Raw genomic sequence first — 20,937 nt, forward strand, 5'->3', positions numbered from 1 at the left:
TTTGATGATATTCTAAATTTAATTTATGAAATGCACCTGTACATGAAAGCACAAAAATGTTATACATATAATCATTGTAAAGCTGTACTAAAGAGAAAGATACATTTGTATCTCTTAAAGCATTTTATATAAGGAGTAAAATCATACCTTAGGAATTCAGATGGACTCGGGTGAGCAGAAACCAAATAAAGCTGCAGTAAAAGGAAATATAAAAGAAAACATATATCAGTGGCAAAGTAGCTCAGAGTGGAAAGGAAGGGTTTAATGTGTAGCAGAAGATAAGAAAGCATTTGAAGCAGAACATTAGAAGGCATCACACCTGGGATTTACTGCTTGGCAAGTTTCAGGAGGACAGATACACGTGTAAGTGAATGCGGCAAAGGTGAGTGATGTTCCCAGGTTGGGGGTTTATATAGAAGAAAAGGGGCAGAAATTTGAAAAGGGGGGAGGAGAGAAGGTACCTAGAACCAATGAAGGAACCTGTTAATGCTGACATTAAAGTGGTTGTAAACCCTTTACAACCACTTTATACTACAAGAAAGCCTAAGCAAACTTAAGCAATGGCATGTACGTGCCGTTGCTTCAGTTAGACTGTCCCGTTACCGGCGGCTCCCACATGCATGCGCGGGAGTGACGTCATCGCGGCTCTGGCCAATCACAGCGCCGGAGCTGCGATAACCAGAAGTAACCCCTGGGAGAGAAGTGGCTACCGGAGCAAGGAATGAGGACCGCTGCGGGGGCTTCGATCTCAGGTAAGTAATTCATAATGAGTTAGTATGCTATGCATATCCTTTGTCTTGCAGCTTTTCTTTTTGTTTGTTTTTTTTTTTTTTTTAGGGTTTACAACCACTTTAATGACACTGACTAGCCCTGATGGAGAATGGAATGGCATACTAATACTTGGTGGAAGATGGGGACACTCATACTGATAACAGGATTGATTAAGGAGAGATTGTCCAACACATTTAACCACTTGAAGGCTTTTTCTGGCACTCTTTGTTTACAAGTTTAAATCAGTATTTTTTGCTAGAAATTACTTATAACCCCCAAACATTATACTCTTTTTTTTTTTTTTTTTAAACGAGACTCTAGGAAATAAAATGGCGATTGTTGCACTTTTTCATGTCACATGGTTTTTAATAATCGGACACTTACCTGTCCCAGGGTCCAGTGATGCGGGGGAACGAAGCCCCACTCGTCTCCCCCTCCTCTCTGCGGCGCCAGCATTGTAACTGTGGAAGCCACAGCCGGGCCCCCACAGCGCATGATTGCCAAGAGGGAGGGGCGAGAGGTGATCTCCCTTCTGGTGCCGCGGTGCGCCGGGAGGAAGTGCAGGGTAGTCTTTCTGGTTACGATTGCAGACTAACAGCGGTGAGAGCCGGAGGTGGGGAGGACAGTCTATGTGGACTGCTTTAACCCGGATGCCTGCATACTTAGATGTGCCTCTTTTGATCATCAACCATGCGAGTTGCTAAATATTGTACCTTCATTAAATGTGTCAGGTCACCTGAGACTAGGTGACAGATGCACTCCGTAGGAGTCGGAAGTGCACTGCTAAGATAGTGGACCCTGGGACTGACTGCTACAGATAGTACCCAGGGAGGATCAGGAAGCAGGTCTACTGGATCACTAACACAGATCCCAGTGGGAGCTAGAGCATAGATTCCCCAGGGCGCAGAGTCTAAGAGCCAGCGGATGTTCACCAGAGCCTCTAGTGGTGAGGATGGACTGTGCTGCACTCTGGCTCCAGGTCGTGGCCCCTAGGGTCTCACAGCTCACGCTCACGGTAGACTACAGGAGAAAGAAGCAGCAGGCTGGAACAACAAGGATAGTACAGGGATAAGGCAGAGGTCAGGGCGACTAGTAGACAGGGACAACAGAGTACACGCCAAAGGTTCAGGGTCACAGGCAAACAGGGATAGTCGGGGACACGCCAAAAGGTCAGGGTCATGAGCAGACAGGAATAGTTGAGAACATGCCAAGGTCGGTAACAGAGACAAACAAAGAGCACACGGCAAGTAGGAAACAGGAAGCCAAACACACAATGAATACACAATGGTTGATCAGCACCGCTGGCTTGCAGTGCATAGGTTAATATAGGGTTCCTTGATAAGGGCCTGGGGTGGAGCCATGCTTACAGGAGAGGTTATAAAAACAGCCAGGTGAGAGTGGCTGGCCTCTTAGTCTGAACACGAGGAGAGGTAAGCAGACAGAGAAAGATTACTGCATAACCATGACAAAATGTATCCATATTGCTACACTTAGAGGCGCCTCTCTTCTCTTTTATACTCTGTAGCTCCTGCCGGATTTTGCTTCTAATCCCCTTGCGGAAGCTGCCATTTGTGGATGGACATTTTATAGTTACACAACCTGGTCACATTGCTATAATCTTTTTATATGGACTATAAACTGAAAGACTTATGAATAAATGGTTGTGGAACGAATCATCTGAGTTTCCATTATTTCTTATGGGGAAATTCGCTTTAAAATACAAGTGCTTTGGATTACAAGCATGTTTCTGGAACAAATTATGCTCGCAATCCAAAGTTTTACTGTATTCACATTTTTAACTTGTAGGAGGCTGGCCTAATTACCACAACAGGAGTTGCTGATATCCATCTTGGGCCAGCATGGCACCTGACATATACAGTATGTTGAAACATTCTCTTCCAGCTCCAATAAATCTCAGATATTTGTAGAACTGAAATTCACGTATTCCTTGTAACTCTGGGATTTAACCAGGGTAGAGTTGATCCAAACAATATTTCCTGTTCATAAACATTGTGTAAGTTACCGTAGAATATAGTAGAATAGTACTATATAATGTCACATAAAAAAGCTTGACAGGTTCTTGTTCCAAGCTCAATAAACAATTCTTCTCAAGGGTCAAACCACCCAAAGGTGATATTATGGTGGGTAGAATCATGATGAGTCCATGGTCCTGCGTATGGACTGCATTTACTCTGTATGCATGTAAATGTTTATGCCATCATTTACATCTGCACAACGTACAGCGAAAATGCGCTCTATTGGAGCCACCTGCATCCTAGCAATGAAGGATGCTAGATGACAGGAGTGTTCTTCATTGCTAGGATGCAGGCAACTCCATGCTCCTTACAATGTTAGTTGGTATATGTAAATTTAGAGGTTACTGCGCTAACTTTAAATGAAAAAGAGAGAGGAAAAGCTGATACATGAACAATGTGACAAATGTATGAAACGTGGATGGTGAATGATGTAGCGCTAACAGGTAAACACATATATCGATATATAAGTGAAATAGTGCAAAAGTAAAATATGCAAAAAAAAACAACACAAATGGAAATGTGAAAAAGTCCAATGGATGTGAAATTCTTTAGGAAGGGCCGTATGCGTTAACCACCAAATGATGATAACTTAAAGATGGAATAGGCTGGCACTGTCCGGCGTGGGAAGGATCAAGGGTGGTACATCTTCAACCAAAAAAGGGAAGTATATATACTCTTACTGGAACAGGTGGACTCGAGTGTCAGCGACGAGTCATAAAGACAAGGGTGCCGAAATTGGTGGATCAACGGAACTCCAAGGGATCCAAGGCCTCCAAGCATGACTTCAGGGGTGTTGTGGGTAACCACCCAACCGAACCTCAGAAGGAAGAAACACCAGGGCTGGACCTTAGGTGTGGAAAGACCAGCTGTACCACAAGGGAACTCTCGTCCAGATGGTTATGTAAAGAAAAAAATGCTTCCATATGGTGTAGGTCAAAAAAAAATTTTTTTATTTCTAAAAAAACAGCATACAACAATAGGAGAAAAAAACTGTGATCACAGAATAAAATTCAGGGCAATGTGGAGAGCAGAAAAGCCAAGTCTGACGCGTTTCATCCCAAAGGACTTCAACTGGGGCATATAACAGCTCCCCCACATTGCTTATATTTATAGACTACATAGGAATAAAAGACCAATAATTGAGGACCAATTAGACCTAGACGATTCCAAGGCCAGTGATTGGTAAAGGAACAGTCACCTGACCATATGAGCTCAAAGCCTCGATATGGGGACCAGTAATAAAGAAGAACACTGGTCACATGGGGTCGGAAACCTGCTCCGCAGTGACCTGGAGGTATATGGTAATTTTAACCCGGAAGTCAGGTGGCTAAAACAAGGCAAACACCTCGTTGAAAAGCCCATGAAAATTGGGTATATGCATCCACGTGACAAACGTGAACCAATCCTGACCCCGGAATTCACAAATCACATGTCCAAAATACAATACAGAGGAAGTGATTCACACATGAACCCAACAAAATCTTACACATGATCAGCATTGGCCAATCATCATAATGCCCGGTCATCTGTCTGAAAGGACCAATGAGAAGGGGGATTATCTAAGTACATGATGGCAACCGGATGTTGCTGGTCACATGGCCGGAAGTAATTATGGCTGCCAGAACCAATTGAGTCACGTTAAGGAGATCATCTAAACACGTAACCGCAACAAGATGTTGCTGGTCATGTGGCCGGAAGTGATCGCTGCCACCGGAACCAATCAAGTGTAGCGCAAAGTTGTTCATTACCTTTATGTCAATAACTGCCGATCTTCCTTCCCATGCAACTTCAGAACACCAGACAGTCTCTGAATTTTATATAACTTTATTCTTGAACTTGAGTTGGTAAAACAAGTAGATAGAAAATATGAGATGCCTCTATTAATTCTGGTTCCTGTGTACTTTCCTTTTGTGAACTGACCAGCATCACACTGAATAATGCTGTGGATAAAAGATTACAAAGTCCCAGACCTTCACCGCCTAATTCCTTGACTCTTGCAATCTATCCCTGTCAGTTCTGAAAAGTGTCTCTTACTAGGTCCTTGGACTCATAGCAAGTTTACGGATAAGCACCACTGGGTTGCACTCCCTTTGCTCACTCCCAATTAACAGTCCATGGTACTCACATAAAGTCAATTCCCAGTTTCCTCCATATGCTTTGCTCCTACTTCCTCCTCCTCATGGTCTGGCGCATCCCTGGCTGGGACGCCCGGTTTCTCCTCTGGTCTACATGGCAATGTCTGCTCCTGCTATAAAGCACTGGGGTCTCTGAACCCCCCAGGCCTTCAAGCCTCCTCCTGCTGCACTCTTACATGGTTCCAACTCCTCAATCTCCTCCCCGGAAGCATGTGACCCCCAGCTTATATGCGAGTCCTGCCCCTGCCAATACAATTTAATGATTGGTCCAGAGCTCTCCACATAAGCTGCCTGCCACTCAGGTCCCAAATCCTGCCTCCCTTCCAGAACATTTCCAATGGAAGGATGAGGGGACCTCCTTGAGCCAGAGTGTAGTTGGCCACACCCCCCTCTATTCTAACACTTCCACCCACAAATAAACAACCAGGCCTAAGGAAAAAGTGCAAAGCCTAGGCCAAATTTACCTGTCACTAATATCAGAATACACTAAGCACCCACCTGAATGGGGTGGGCGCTACACAGGTCACGTGTCAAAGCAAATCACATGATAGAGATAGATCAGCTGACACACCAGTTGACAACAATCACATGACCAGCAATGTCAAATCCCTGACTGTCAAAACAAGTAAACGAGGGCAGAATCAGCCACGTAGCGTCCGCCCTAAAGCCACGCGACTGATGTGCCCCCACTGCACAGTCATAGTAATTCCATGGCCGGCCAAAAAAGGACATAGCACTAAAAGTCCCATATGTTACACAAATGGACTTAAGTCGCTCTATAGGATGGGGCATGACGGTGATGTCCAAGTCATTTGCCCCACTGGGGCCGTCACAGGACAGCCAGGCGTACCGTGCTGACTCACAGTCAGGGTAAGCACCTCCGTACACAGACTCCTACAGTGGCCAACCTCGCCTGACAGCACATATTCCAATCTCTCCGTGGGCAAGGAGGCAACCAAATGTGTCACCAAACGCCAAGAGACATGCCCCGTACACACGGTCGGACTTTGTTCGGACATTCCGACAACAAAATCCTAGGATTTTTTCCGATGGAAGTTGGCTCAAACTTGTCTTGCATACACACGGTCACACAAAGTTGTCGGAAAATCCGATCATTCTGAACGCGGTGACGTAAAACATGTACGTCGGGACTATAAACGGGGCAGTGGCCAATAGCTTTCATCCCTTTATTTATTCTGAGCATGCGTGGCACTTTGTCCGTCGGATTTGTGTACACACGATCGGAATTTCCGACAACGGTTTTTGTTGTCGGAAAATTTTATATCCTGCTCTCAAACTTTGTGTGTCGGAAAATCCGATGGAAAATGTGTGATGGAGCCTACACACGGTCGGAATTTCCGACAACAAGGTCCTATCACACATTTTCCATTGGAAAATCCGACCGTGTGTACGGGGCAACAAAAATATGCATCATGGTTCGGCTGAGCATAACAAATAAACTGTAAATAATAAAATCAATATATAAAACAATAAAGGTTGGTTTACCACATTGAATTGGGAAAATAAAAAACAGTGTGAGCATTAATATAAACCAGTGTGAAGGAGATGAATAAACGTGTATTGCTAACAACATATAAACAAAATATGAAGATAGACCCAAGGAAAATTAAGCTTGATTGATAAAGGAGTTAATGTCCCACTCCATGTTCATTCCGAACGGTGAGTAGGACTTAAGCTCATATATCCAGCACGTTTCGAGGCGAGAGACACCGCGAAGATGGGACTCTCCCCTCCAGTGTGGGACAAACTTATCAATAATCTGGAAATGTGTTCCAGTAGGACCTTTGTTGTGAAACTTTAAATAGTGACGGGGAACACTATGATTGATTTTTTCCATTTTTAATCCTGGCCAGATGTTCGTTGACGCGTATGGAGAATGTCCTAATGGTGCGCCCCACGTACTGCTTTTTGCAGGGACAGGCCAAGAAATAGACGATGAATTTCGTAGCACAAGTGGCGAAATGTCTCATAGGGTAAACACGTGCTGTGAACGTTGAGGTGAATGTGTCTGTTTTACGTCTCCCACCAATGTTGTGGAGGCACACATTGCACTTCCGGCATGGGTAGTAACTCTTACATTGTTGAAAAAATGAGACTATTTTGGGGGGATCAATAACATTAGGTGCAATCTGTCCTTGTATCGACCGTGCCCCTATATAACACCAGCTTGTTCTGGAAGAGCTGGACCCAAGTATCTATCGTTCTGAAGAACTGTCCAGTGCTTTTTAAAAATCTTTCTAATCTGTCTGGATTGAACAGAGTAGGTGGTAAAAAAGGACCATCTGAACTTATTATCCAAAGCAACTTTGGGACACTCCATAAAAAGAGATTTTGTATCTATTTGAGATGCCCTACTGATCTCAACATCTAGGTCAGCGGATCTGTAGCTGTCAGAAACCATGAACCAGACCGAGACAGAAGTACAGTTAAATCACACTTGTTTATTAATAAAAATAAAAAGGTAAATAGAGTAAGAGTAGTCAAAGCATAGCCAGAGTCCAGTAACCGAATCGGGTAGTCAGCCAAGCCAGAGTTCAGTAACCAGATTGGGTAATCAGCCAGGAAAGAAATCAGGTATCCAAGTGAAGGAACAGCAAGCAGGATAAGGAGCCAGAAGGGATGTCAGCAAACCAGCACCAGCAGGAGACGAGGATTTGTGGATGAAACCTCGAGAAAGTGTGTCTGCAACATACTCCTCCATGGCTTTATCCTCCAAGACCGACAAAGGGTAAACCCGACCACGAGAGGGAGTGGTACCAGGTTGAAGGTCAATTGCGCAATCATATGGCCGGTGTGGAGGCAAACTACCGGCTTGACCTTTGTCAAAGACATCGCTAAAATCACGGTACTCCTCTGGCAGGGAGGAGAGTGAAGAGGTACACAGGACCTTGGCTACCTTCCGGAAGCATGTTTCACTGCATTGTGGTGACCAGGATAGAACCTCAGCACGGAGCCAATCAAAAGAGGGGTTGTGCCTCTGTAACCAAGGCTAACCAATAACCAGCGGAAACTTAGAAGAGGAAATCACTTGGAATTGGATTATCTCATGGTGAAGAGTCCCTACGGCCATGGACAACGGAAACCGTCTCATGAGTCACATGGGCAGGCAGTAGAGGTCTCCCGTCAAGAGCCTCAATGGCAAGTGGAGTGTCACGCAGCTGCAGTGGAATCGAGTTCTTAGATACAAAGGCAGCATCAATGAACAGGCCTGCAGCCCGAGTCGATTAGAGCCTGTATCTCGATAGACAACTTAGCCCAAGAAAGGGTGACCGAAACCAGGGGCTTATCTTTCTGGATAACTGGGGACGAAACCACACCACCTAAGGTCTGTCCATGACAAGACCTCAAGGTTCGGGTGTTCCCAGGACGGGTAGGACAAGACTTCAAAAGGTGACCTGCCTGGCCACAATAAAGGCACAATCTCTCCCTCCTCCTAAAGGCTCTCTCATCCGCAGAGAGACGCGTGAAGCCCAAGTGCATGGGTTCATCTTCACTGACCGACTTGGTACCAGGAGGCATGGGAGGTGAGGGAGACATGGGTGGGACTGCAAAGCTCGGAGGCAAACGTACAGGAGGCTTCCGCAAGCGCTTCTTAAAAGAAAGTCTTTCTCTGAGTCTGGAGTCAATGAGGATGGCAAACGAAATCAAGCTCTCCAGCTCAGTGGGTATATATCGGGCTGCTATCTCATCCTTAATGGAATCCGAGAGACCATGAGAAAAAGCAGCCATGAGGGCCTCATTGTTCCAAGCAACCTCTGCTGCCAGAGTACAGAACTCAATGGCGTAGTCGGCAACAGTTCTCGTACTCTGTTTGATGGACATGAGGCACTTGACAGCAGAAGCGGAGCGTGCAGGAACATCAAATACACTTTTAAAGGAGGCCACAAACTCAGGGTAACTCAAGACAACAGGTTTTTGCATCTCCCATAGAGGGTTAGCCCAGGCCAAGGCTCTCGCAGAAAGCAAAGATATCACAAACCCTACTTTGCTTCTGTCCAAGGAAAACGCCTGGGGCAGCATCTCAAAGTATATCTGAACTTGGTTGAGAAACTCTCTGCATTGAACTGGATCGCCCTCAAATCGCTGGGGAAGCAGGGCGGAACCAGACATACCTCTTATAGAGGTAATACTCAAGGTGGGTGCTTGCACAGGGACAGGCGCAGCAGCAGGGACGGCCTGCAACTCAGGTTGTACCGGAGCAGCCACAGTGGGGGATTCCAGGTGAGACGTGCGACTCAGGAGCATTAGTAATGCAATGGCAAACTGATCCATGCGGTGATCTTGCTCATCCAAACTGGAAAAAATATTACCAACAAGTGGATTGACTGTATCTTCTGAATTCATGGCCTTCGCCTACTACCAAAAACCATGAACCAGACCGAGACAGAAGTACAGTTAAATCACACTTGTTTATTAATACAAATAAAAAGGTAAATTGAGTAAGCGTAGTCAAAGCATAGCCAGAGTCCAGTAACCGGATCGGGTAGTCAGCCAAGCCAGAGTTCAGTAACCAGATCGGGTAATCAGCCAGGCCAGAAGTCAGGGATCCAAGTGGAGGAACAGCAAGCAGGATAAGGAGCCAGAAGGGATGTCAGCAAGCCAGTCTTTAAACAGGAACGCAGGAGATGATTTCTTGTGATGTGACCAAGGCGAAGGCAGGAAAGAAGTGAGCTGGACGTCTTTAAATAGGCAGGACTGACGAGCAGATCCACAACAGCTCTTTAACTGTGGAGAGAGAACAGAGCTGGCAATTAGCCGACAGCTGAGCGGCCAGCTCAGAGAAGGAAGGGCTGAGCCAGCCCTGACAGTAGCCCTTTTCTAAAAATCTATCCTTAAGAACTTGAGACTGGAAAAGAAAAAAAGGTAATCCTCATACAGTTTCTGCGGTGAAGAGCCCCTACGGCCATGAACAACGGAACCGTCTCATGAGTCACATAGGCAGGCAGTAGAGGTCTTCCCGTCAAGAGCCTCAATGGCAAGTGGAGTGTCACGCAGCTGCAGTGGAATCGAGTGCTTAGATACAAAGGCAGCATCAATGAACAGGCCTGCAGCCCCAGAGTCGATTAGAGTCAATTAGTTCCAGGGGGATTGAATAAGGAGGGATTGGATAATCCTGAATGTACATGACTACCTTCAATTTCTGCTGGCACAGTTCTGGGGGGTTGGGCAAGAAAATGTCTTTGAATGCTCAATTTGCGAGTAAACTTTTGGACATCTCTAAAGGTGGTAAACTTGTTAAGTGATTCTGGGGGAACGTATTTCAATCCTTCGTCTAATACTGATTGCTCAGCATCTGTCAAAAGGACAGAACTCAGATTGAAAATACCCGCACCCTTCAAGTTCTTTTTCTTTTTGCCTTGGATCCTCCACCCCCCTCGGGCCCTCCTTTTCGTCCTTGGCTTCCCAGGTACTCCTGCATGGGTCTTGGAAAACCCGAGTGATAGGAAGAACCAGGATAGCTTTGATTGTAATTATAAGGGGATTTATTATATAAATCCTCTTCTCTATCATAGTGAGAAGGGGTTTCCTGATAGGTATCCCGTGGGGCGTTATCTTGAAGTGGTGTGAATCGATTATGCATACGTATAGGTGTTCTTTGATTGTAGTCATTATTCTGATAGCCCTGGTTGTAATCATCATAATGATTACGCCAACCTTGGGGGATCCCCTAGGCCCCTCCTGATGATAAGGGTCAACTAAATAACCCCGGTATTGGCCCCTACCTCTACCTCTAGAGCCTCTACCTCTATGACTGAAGGGAGGAGGATGATTAGAAGTAAAGGGATACAGAGGTCCATTCCTTGGAACCTGAGTTTTGTGGGGTCCACCTTTAAGGCCTTGTGTATAACCACGGTTTCCCTGAGATCCAGAACTCTCCGCCTGTGCGGGCTTATAGACAAGCCTTCTATCAGGGTTGGGTGCTATAGAATTGGAAACTTCCATCGGGGAAATTTCCCCTTCTGGGGCTACCGGCAGATTGACTTTTTTCTGACAATTAAAAACTAAATCTGTTTTATAATCCGTAAGGTCTCTATTATATTTCTTTTGTTTTTTGTTTCTTTGGTCTTCGTCTTCCTTCTCCAGGTTGTTCTTCAAACTGGTAGAAAGTGAAATATATTCCGCTGTAGTCCTATATGGAGCCAATCTATCCCTGAGATCTTTGATCTCTTTATCAATAAAGGGATAGTGTGAGTCGTTTCTTATCTACTAAGAAATCAAAGAGTTTAATCCCCACTTCATTAAAATATCTAAACTATGACTCTACATCTTTGATATACAAGTGCTTTGGATTACAGGCACGTTTCTGGAACAAATTATGCTCGCAATCCAAAGTTTTACTGTATTCACATTTTTAACTTGTAGGAGGCTGGCTGAATTACCACAACAGGAGTTGCTGATATCCATCTTGGGCTAGCATGGCACCTGACATATACAGTATGTTGAAACATTCTCTTCCAGTTCCAATAAATCTCAGTTATTTGTAAAACTGAAATTCATGTATTCCTTGTAACTCTGTGGTTAAACCAGGGTAGAGTTGATCCAAACAATATTTCCTGTTCATAAACATTGTGTAAGTTACCGGAGAATAGTACTATATAATGTCACATAAAAAAGCTTTACAGGTTCTTGTTCCAAGTTCAATAAACAATTCTTCTCAAGGGTTAAACCACCCAAAGGTGATATTATGGTGGGTGGAATCATGATGAGTCGATGTTCCTGCGTATGGACTGCATTTACTTTGTATGCATGTAAATGTTTATGCCATCATTTACATCTGCACAATGTACAGCGAAAATGCGCTCTATTGGAGCCACCTGTATCCTAGCAATGAAGGATGCTAGATGACAGCAATGTTCTTCATTGCTAGAATGCAGGCAACTCCATGCCTCCTTGCAATGTTAGTTGCTATATGTAAATGTAGAGGTTACTGCGCTAACTTTAAATGAAAAAGAGAGAGAAAAAGCTGCTACATGGACAATGTGACAAACCTATGAAACATGGATGGTGAAAGATGTAGGGCTAACAGGTAAACACATATATTGATATATAAGTGAAATGGTGCAAAAGTCAAAAATGCAAAAAAAAAAAAAAAACAACACAATTGGAAATGTGAAAAAGTCCAATGGATGTGAAATTCTTTAAAAAGGGCCATATGCGTCAACCACCAAATGAGGATAACTCAAAGATGGAATAGGCTGGCACTGTCCTGCGGGGGGAAGGATCAAGGGTGGTACATCTTCAACCAGAAAAGGGAAGTACTGTATATTTGAGTATAAGTCGACCCGAATATAAGCCGAGGCCCCTAATTTTACCACAAAAAACTGGGAAAACGTATTGACTCGAGTATAAGCCTAGGGTGAGAAATGAGCAGCTACTGTAAGTGGAAAAGAGGGTCAACAATGCCCATTTGCAGCCTCACTATGCCCATTTGCATGTCTCACTGTGCCCATTTGCAGCCATAGGTCCCCCGAACTTAAAACTCGGTAGTTAGGGGTTCCTAGATGCCCCGTAGCTGCAGCCGAAATTTGGGGTCTCTGGACCCAAAGGGTCCTGAAATGACATTGCTGCAGATGGACACAGTTGACCAAATTTGGGGCCCCGTATCTCGGGGCCACTTGCTACTAGGAACCCCAAATTTGGTGTGCAAACCTAGTGGAAATAGCACTACAACATATCCAAAGCTGTGGTTCTTAGAACCAAGTGGCCCCGAGATACAGGGCCCCAAATTCAGTTCTGAAAATGTCAAGCACTTTTCTGCAGCAGAGAATGACATTTTCTGAACCAACTTTGGGGCCCCGTATCTCGGGGCCACTTGATGCTAGGAACCCCAAATTTGGTGTGCAAACCAAGTGGAACTAGCACTACAACATATGATGCTGGGGTTCCTAGCACCAAGTGGCCCCAAGATACAGGGCCCGAAAGTCGGTTCGGAAATTGTCATTTTCTGCTGCAGAAAGTGCTTGACTCGAGTATAAGCTGAGGGGGGCACTTTCAGCACAAAAAAATGTGCTGAAAAACTAGGCTTATACTCGAGTATATATGGTATATACTCTTACTGGAACAGGTGGACTCGAGTGACAGCGACAACGATTTATAACGGCAAGGGTGCCGAAATTGGCGGATCAATGGAACTCTAAGGGATCCAGGGCCTCCAAGCACGACTTCAGGGGTGTTGTGGGTAACCACCCAACCAAACCTCAGATGGAAGGAACACCAGGGCTGGACCTTAGGTGTGTGGAAAGACCAGCTGGACCACAAGGGAACTCTCATCCAGATGGTTATGTAAAGAAAAAAATGCTTCCATATGGTGTAGGTCAAAAAAATAGTTTTTTTATTTCTAAAAAACAGCATACAACAATAGGAGTAAAAAACTATGATCACAGAATAAAATTCAGGGCAATGTGGAGAGCAGAAAAGCCAAGACCAACGCGTTTCGTGCCAAAGGACTTCAACTGGGGCATATAACAGCTCCCCCACATTGCTTATATTTATAGACTACATAGGAATAAAAGACCAATAACTGAAGACCAATTAGACCTAGACGATTCCAAGGCCAGTGATTGGACAAGGAACAGTCACCTGACCATATAGGCTCCAAGCCTCGATATGAGGACCAGTAATAAAAAAGAACACTGGTCACATGGGGTCGGGAACCTGCTCGGCAGTGACCCGGAGGTATATGGTAATTTTAACCCGGAAGTCACGTGGCTAACACGAGGCAAACACCTCATTGAAAAGCCTGTGAAAATCTGGTATATGCGGCCACGTGACAAACGTGAACCAATCCTGGCCCCGGAATTCACAAATCACATGACCAAAACACAATACAGAGGAAGTGATTCACACATGAACCCAACAAAATCTTACACATGATCAGCATTGGCCAAGCATCACAATGCCGGGTCATCTGTCCAAAAGGACCAATGAGAGGGGAGATCATCTAAGTCAGGGGTATCAAACTGGTAGTCCTCCAGCTGTTGCGGAACTACAAGTACCATCATGCCTCGGCCTGAGGGAGTCATGCTTGTAACTGTCAGCCTTGCAATGCCTCATGGGACTTGTAGTTTCACAACAGATGGAGGGCCGCCAGTTTGAGACCCCTGATCTAAGTACATGATCACAACCAGATGTTGCTGGTCACATGGCCGGAAGTAATCACTGCTGCTGGAACCAATCGAGTCACGTTAAGAAGGAGATCATCTAAACATGTGATCGCAAAAAAGATACTGCTGGTCACGTGGCCGGAAGAGATCACGGCCACCGGAACCAATCAAGTCACGTGTCAAAGCAAATCACATGACAGAGAATAGATCAGCTGACACACCAGTTGACAACAATCAAATGACCAACAATGTAAAATCCCTGACTGTTAAAACAAGTAAATGAGGGCAGAATCAGCCACGCAGCGTCCGCCCTAACGCCGCGCGACTGATGCGCCCCCACTGCACAGTCATAGTAGTGCCATGGCCGGCCAAATAAGGACATAGCACTAAAAGTCCCATATGTTACACAAATTGACTTAAGTCGCTGGATAGGATGTCGTCCGCCACAGCTCCCCTATAAATCAAAGGGGCATGATGGCGATGTCCAAGCCATTTGCCCCACTGGGGCCACCACAGGACAGCCAGGCGTACCGTGCAGACTCACAGTCAGGGTAAGCACCTCCATACGCAGACTCCCACAGTGGCCAACCTCGCCTGACAGCACATATTCCAATCTCTCCGTGGGCAAGGAGGCAACCAAATGTGTCACCAAACCCCAAGAGACAAAAATATGCATCATGGCTCGGTTGAGCATAACAAATAAACTGTAGATAATAAAATCAATATATAAAACAATAAAGGTTGGTTTACCCCATTGAATTGGGAAAATCAAAAACAGTGTGAGCATTAATATAAACCAGTGTGAAGGAGATGAATAAATGTGTAGTGCTAACAACATATGAACAAAATATGAAGATAGACCCAAGGAAAATTAAGCTTGAATGATAAAGGAGTTAATGTCCCACTCCACGTTCATTCCGGACAGTGAGTAGGACTTAAGCTCATATATCCAGTACGTTTCGAGGCGAGAGACACTGCGAAGATGGGAGTCTCCCCTCCAGTGTGGGACAAACTTATCAATAATCTGGAAATGTGTTCCAGTAGGGTCTTTGTTGTGAAACTTTAAATAGTGACGGGGAATACTATGATTGATTTTTCCAATTTTAATCCTGGCCAGATGTTTGTTGATGTGTATGGAGAATGTCCTAATGGTGCGCCCCACGTGGTGAAGTGCTGTGACCGTTGAGGTGAATGTGTCTGTTTTACGTCTCCCACCAATGTTGTGGAGGCACACATTGCACTTCCGGCAAGGATAGTAACCCTTACATTGTTGAAAAAATTAGAATATTTTGGGGGGATCGAAAACATTAGGTGCAATCTGTCCTTGTATCGACCATGCCCCTCTAAATATAACACCAGCTTGTTCTGGAAGAGCTGGACCCAAGTATCTATCATTCTGAAGAATTTTCCAGTGCTTTTTAAAAATCTCTCTAATCTGTCTGGATTGAACAGAGTAGGTGGTAAAAAAGGACCATCTGAACTTATTATCCAAAGCAACTTTGGGACGCTCCATCAAAAGAGATTTTGTATCTATTTGAGATACCCTACTGATCTCAACATCTAGGTCAGCGGATTTGTAACCCTTTTCTAAAAATCTATCCTTAAGAGCTTGAGACTGGGAGAAAAGTCAGTAATCCTCAAACAGTTCCTGCGTAACCACAGAAACTGGTTGTAAGGGACAGACTTAAGCCATTGTGTCTGATGGCAACTATCAACCGGGATGTAGCCATTTTGATCCGTAGGCTTGAAGTAAGTCTTAAATTCTAAATGTTGATCAACCACCATTATCTCGAGATCAAGAAAATGAATGGAGGTAAGACTAGCCTCATTGCTCAAGGCTATACCCCTATCATTAAGATTAAGTGTAGCCATGAACACATCCAAAGACTCACGGTACCCATTCCATAGGAGGAGGATGTCATCGATGTACCTAGCCCAGGGAACCAATTCGGGTCTCTGGAAGGCATAAACGACATCCTCCTCCCACTGGGCCATAAAAATGTTTGCCAAACTCAGGGCGAACTTGGGCCCCATGGCCATGCCTTTTGTTTGTAGGTAAAATTGGTTTTGAAACCAGAAATAGTTATGCAGAGTGGCAAATCTAAGAAGTAGCATGATAAAATTCCGCTGGACCAGAGGGAGAGTGGTATACTTGAAAAGATAATATTCAACAGCGGAAAAGCCCAACTCAGGGAGAATGCACGTGTAAAGTGCGGCAACATCCACTGTCACCATGATTATACCCTCCCTGAAGTATATGGACTCAAGAAGTCGAATGGTATCTCGAGTGTCCTTGAAATAAGAAGGAATCAATCGAACTATCGGTTGAAGATAGAAATCCACATATCTACCAATTCGGGAGGTGACAGAGTCAATCCCACTGACAATGGGATGGCCAGGGGGATTGACTGGGTCCTTGTGGACCTTGGGGAGGTAATAAATGGCAGGGATGTGTGGAGCCAATGGGACAAGAAAACTTTTATCTTTCTTGTCTAGAATTCCCAATGAAAAACCTTCATTGATCATGCAATTTCTTAGATTTGCCACTCAGCATAACCATTTCTGGTTTTAAAACCAATTTTACCTACAAACGAAAGGCGTGGCCATGGGGGCCAGGTTCGCCCAGAGTTTGGCAAACCTTTTTATGGCCCAGTGGGAGGAGGATGCCGTCTATGCCTTCCAGAGACCTGAATTGGTTCTCTGGGCTCGGCACATCGACGACATCCTCCTCCTATGGATGGGGACTGTGAGTCTTTTCATGTGTTCATAGCTAAACTTAATTTTAATGATAGGGGTATAGCCTTGAGCTATGAGGCTAGTCTTACCTCCATTAATTTTCTTGATCTCGAGATAATGGTGGTTGATCAACATTTAGAAATTAAGACTTACTTCAAGCCTACGGACCGAAGCGGCTACATCCTGGTTGATAGTTGCCATCAGACACAATGGCTTAAAGTGGATGTAAACCCAAATTTTTTTTATATCATACTGTAGAGTATAAGATTTCCTATCATTTGAGCCCAGTCTTGCCACACAGAGTTAATCCATCTCTGAGCAATCCTCTTTTATTGTTCAGTGAGAAAAATCTTGACAAACTGAGAAAAAATTTGTCAAATACTCCCCCTTGCTGTGAATGACAGCCTAAGACACAGGCATTATTTTTTAATTCCCTCCCCCACTCCTTTCTTCAGCAGCTCTGCAAGGATTGGCTGTTCCACACCTCAGCATGATTTGGCATGCTGAAGTCATGTGGTTACTTTCCTGTCTTTTCACTGGATGTTAGAGATCATAGCAGAAGTTTAGCAGAAGTTCAGTGTTAGAAATACAAAGGAGAAAATTCATATTGACAAGGAGTGTAGAGGTGGGCGGGGAGTCTACTGACATCACGACTCCACCCACCGAGCTCCAGACAACAGACCCACCCACAGAATATGCAGTTTTTTGGGTCTGATAACAGACAGAGGGGAGACATTTGACAGGTAAAACATGCAGGAGGCATGTATATCCTTATAGATAACCCCTATGGCAGTAGTTTAGAAAGGATGATATTGGGTTTACATCCACTTTAAGTCTGTCCCTCACAGCTAGTTTCTGCAGTTACGCAGGAACTGTACGAGGATTACTGATTTTTTCTCCCAGTCTCAAGTTCTTAAGGATAGATTTTTAGAAAAGGGCTACAGATCCGCTGACCTAGATGTTGAGATCAGTAGGGTATTTCAAATAGACAGAAAATCTCTTTTGATGGAGCATCCCAAAGTTGCTTTGGATAATAAGTTCAGATGGTCCTTTTTTACCACCTACTCTGTTCAATCCAGACAGATTAGCGAGATTTTTAAAAAGCACTGGAAAATTCTTCAGAACGATAGATACTTCCAGCTCTTCCAGAACAAGATGGTGTTATATTTAGAGGGGCACGGTCGATACAATGACAGATTGCACCTAATGTTATCGATCCCTCCAAAATAGTCAAATTTTTTCAACAATGTAAGGATTACTATCCTTGCCAGAAGTGCAATGTGTGCCTCCACAACATTGGTGGGAGACGTAAAACAGACACATTCACCTCAACGGTCACAGCACGTGTTTACCCTATGAGACATTTCGCCACTTGTGCTACGAAATTCATCGTCTATTTCTTGACCTGTCCCTGCAAAAAGCAGTACGTGGGGCGCACCATTAGGACATTCTCCATACGCGTCAACGAACATCTGGCCAGGATTAAAAATGGAAAAAAATCAATCATAGTGTTCCCCGTGACTATTTAAAGTTTCACAACAAAGATCCTACTGGAACACATTTCCAGATTATTGATAAGTTTGTCCCACACTGGAGGGAAGAGTCCCGTCTTTGCTGTGTCTCTCGCCTCGAAATGTACTGGATATATGAGCTTAAGTCCTACTCACCGTTCGGAATGTCCTAACTCCTTTATCAAGCTTAATTTTCCTTGGGTCTATCTTCATATTTTGTTTATATGTTGTTAGCACTACATGTTTATTCATCTCCTTCACACTGGTTTATATTAATGCTCACACTGTTTTTGATTTTCCCAACTCAATGGGGTAAACCAACCTTTATTGTTTTATATTGATTTTATTATTGGTTCCAGTGGCCGTGATCACTTCCGGCCACGTGACCAGCAACATCTTGTTGTGATCACGTGTTTAGATTATCTCCTTCTCAACATGACTCTATTGGTTCCGATGGCCGTGATTACTTCCGGCCACATGACCAGCAACATCCGGTTGCGATCATGTACTTAGATGATCCCCCCTCTCATTGATCCTTTCGGACAGATGACGGGCATTGTGATGATTGGCCAACGCTGATCATGTGTAAGATTTTGTTGGGTTAATGTGTGAATCGCTTCCTCTTTATTGTATTTTGGTCATGTGATTTGTGAATTCCGGGGCCAGGATTGGTTCACGTTTGTCACGTGGCTGCATATACCCGATTTTCGCGGGCTTTTCAAGGAGGTGTTTGCCTCGTGTTAGCCACGCGACTTCCGGGTTAAAATTATCATATACCTCAGGGTCACTGTGGAGCAGGTTCCCGAACCCATGTGACCAGTGTTCTTCTTTATTACTGGTCCCCATATCGAGGCTTGGAGACCATATGGTCAGGTGACTGTTCCTTGTCCAATCACTGACCTTGGAATCATCCAGGTCTAATTGGTCTTCAATTATTGGTCTTTTATTCCTATGTAGTCTATAAATATAAGCAATGTGGGGGAGCTGTTATATGCCCCAGTTGAAGTCCTTTGGGATGAAACGCGTCAGACTTGGCTTTTCGGCTCTCCACATTGCCCTGAATTTTATTCTGTGATCATAGTTTTTTACTCCTATTGTTGTATGCTGTTTTTTAGAAATAAAAAAACAATTTTTTTGACCTACACCATATGGAAGCATTTTTTTCTTTACATAACCATCTGGATGAGAGTTCCCTTGTGGTCCAGCCGGTCTTTCCACACCTAAGGTCCAGCCCTGGTTTCCCTTCCATCTGAAGTTTGGTTGGGTGGTTACCCACAACACCCCTGAAGTCATGCTTGGAGGCCCTGGATCCCTTGGAGTTCCGCTGATCCGCCGTTGTCACTGACACTCGAGTCCACCTGTTCCGGTAAGAGTATATATACTTCCCTTTTTTGGTTGAAGATGTACCACCCTTGATCCTTCCCACGCCGAACAGTGCCAGCCTATTCCATCTTTGACTTATCATCATTTGGTGGTTGACGCATATGGCCCTTCTTAAAGAATTTCACATCCATTGGACTTTTTCACATTTTCATTTGTGGTTTTTTTTGCATATTTGACTTTTGCACCATTTCACTTATATATCCATATATGTGTTTACCTGTTAGCGCTACATCATTCGCCATCCAATGTTAGTTGCTAGGATGCAGGAGGCTCCTTGCCTTCTAGAATCCTTCATTGGTGCATGCTCAGTTGGCATAGATTTCCTCTTGCAGCAACGCGCCATTGGTGCATGCGTAGTAAGCTCTTACAGAGCCCCCCCGAAGGGGCGGCTGCCGGACGCCTGTCTGGGATGAAGCTCGCTGAAAGAACCGCCGGAGAAGATCTGGAGCATGGATATGCTACTCAGGTTCCCAGGAATTCTCTTCAGGGTCGTAACCCCTCCACTGCACCAGTAATTGGCGTCCGCGGCCCCTTCTACAACAGTCCAGGATGGCCTCCACCTTGTACCCCTCAATCCCTTTAATCATAGAGGGAGGCGGAGGAGGGGCCCCATGTTCCCCAAAGGGGTTTGGGGCTACGGGCTTCAGGAGGGAGGTATGGAAGACAGGATGGATCCAGTAATTTGAGGGCAGTTTGAGTTTGTAAACAACAGGGTTGAATCAGGACAGGACAGGGAAGGGCCCAATGAACTTAGGGCCCAATTTCTTAGGGACAGGCCAAATCCAAATGCCTGGTAGACAGCCAAACCTTGTCTCCCGGTTGAAGATCCAGGTCCCCCCGCCGCCTTCGATCATAGATTGTCTTGTAATCCAGCTGTGCCTTGGCCATGGTATCCTTTAGGAGCTCTAAGTTATTGTGTAGAAACTCCACTCTATTCCAGACAGCCAGGACCGAAGTGGAAGCGGGTAGAACAGGGGAAAAAGAAGGGTGGTACCCAAGTTGGCATAGAACGGTGATTGCTTAGAGGTATGCCCCGTACACACGGTCGGATTTTCCGATGGAAAATGTCCGATCGGAACGTGTTGTCGGAAATTCCGACCATGTGTGGGCTCCATCGGACATTTTCCATCGGATTTTCCGACACACAAAGTTGGAGAGCAGGAGATAAAATTTTCCGACAACAAAATCCGTTGTCGGAAATTCCGATCGTGTGTACACAAATCCGACGGACAAAGTGCCA

The 20,937-nt window shown here is 44.8% G+C and overlaps 1 protein-coding gene across 3 annotated transcripts in view; it reads right to left on the reverse strand.

Moving 5' to 3' along the window:
* Positions 1-20,937, reverse strand: part of LOC141148347 (F-box only protein 6-like) — a 64,627-nt gene that overhangs the window by 35,097 nt on the left and 8,593 nt on the right. For 2 of the 3 annotated variants that reach the window (XM_073635738.1, XM_073635735.1), the window contains exons 1-2: positions 320-385; positions 148-191 (exon numbers count right to left, since the gene is read on the reverse strand). The gene's annotated coding sequence lies outside the window, so the exon portion shown is untranslated. Of the gene's footprint in view, positions 1-147; positions 192-319; positions 386-20,937 lie in introns of those variants that run through there. The other variant, XM_073635737.1, reaches the window with a different exon arrangement.

This window comes from Aquarana catesbeiana, linkage group LG06 (genome assembly GCF_042186555.1).
Source record: "Aquarana catesbeiana isolate 2022-GZ linkage group LG06, ASM4218655v1, whole genome shotgun sequence".
Classification (NCBI taxonomy): Eukaryota; Metazoa; Chordata; class Amphibia; order Anura; family Ranidae; genus Aquarana; species Aquarana catesbeiana.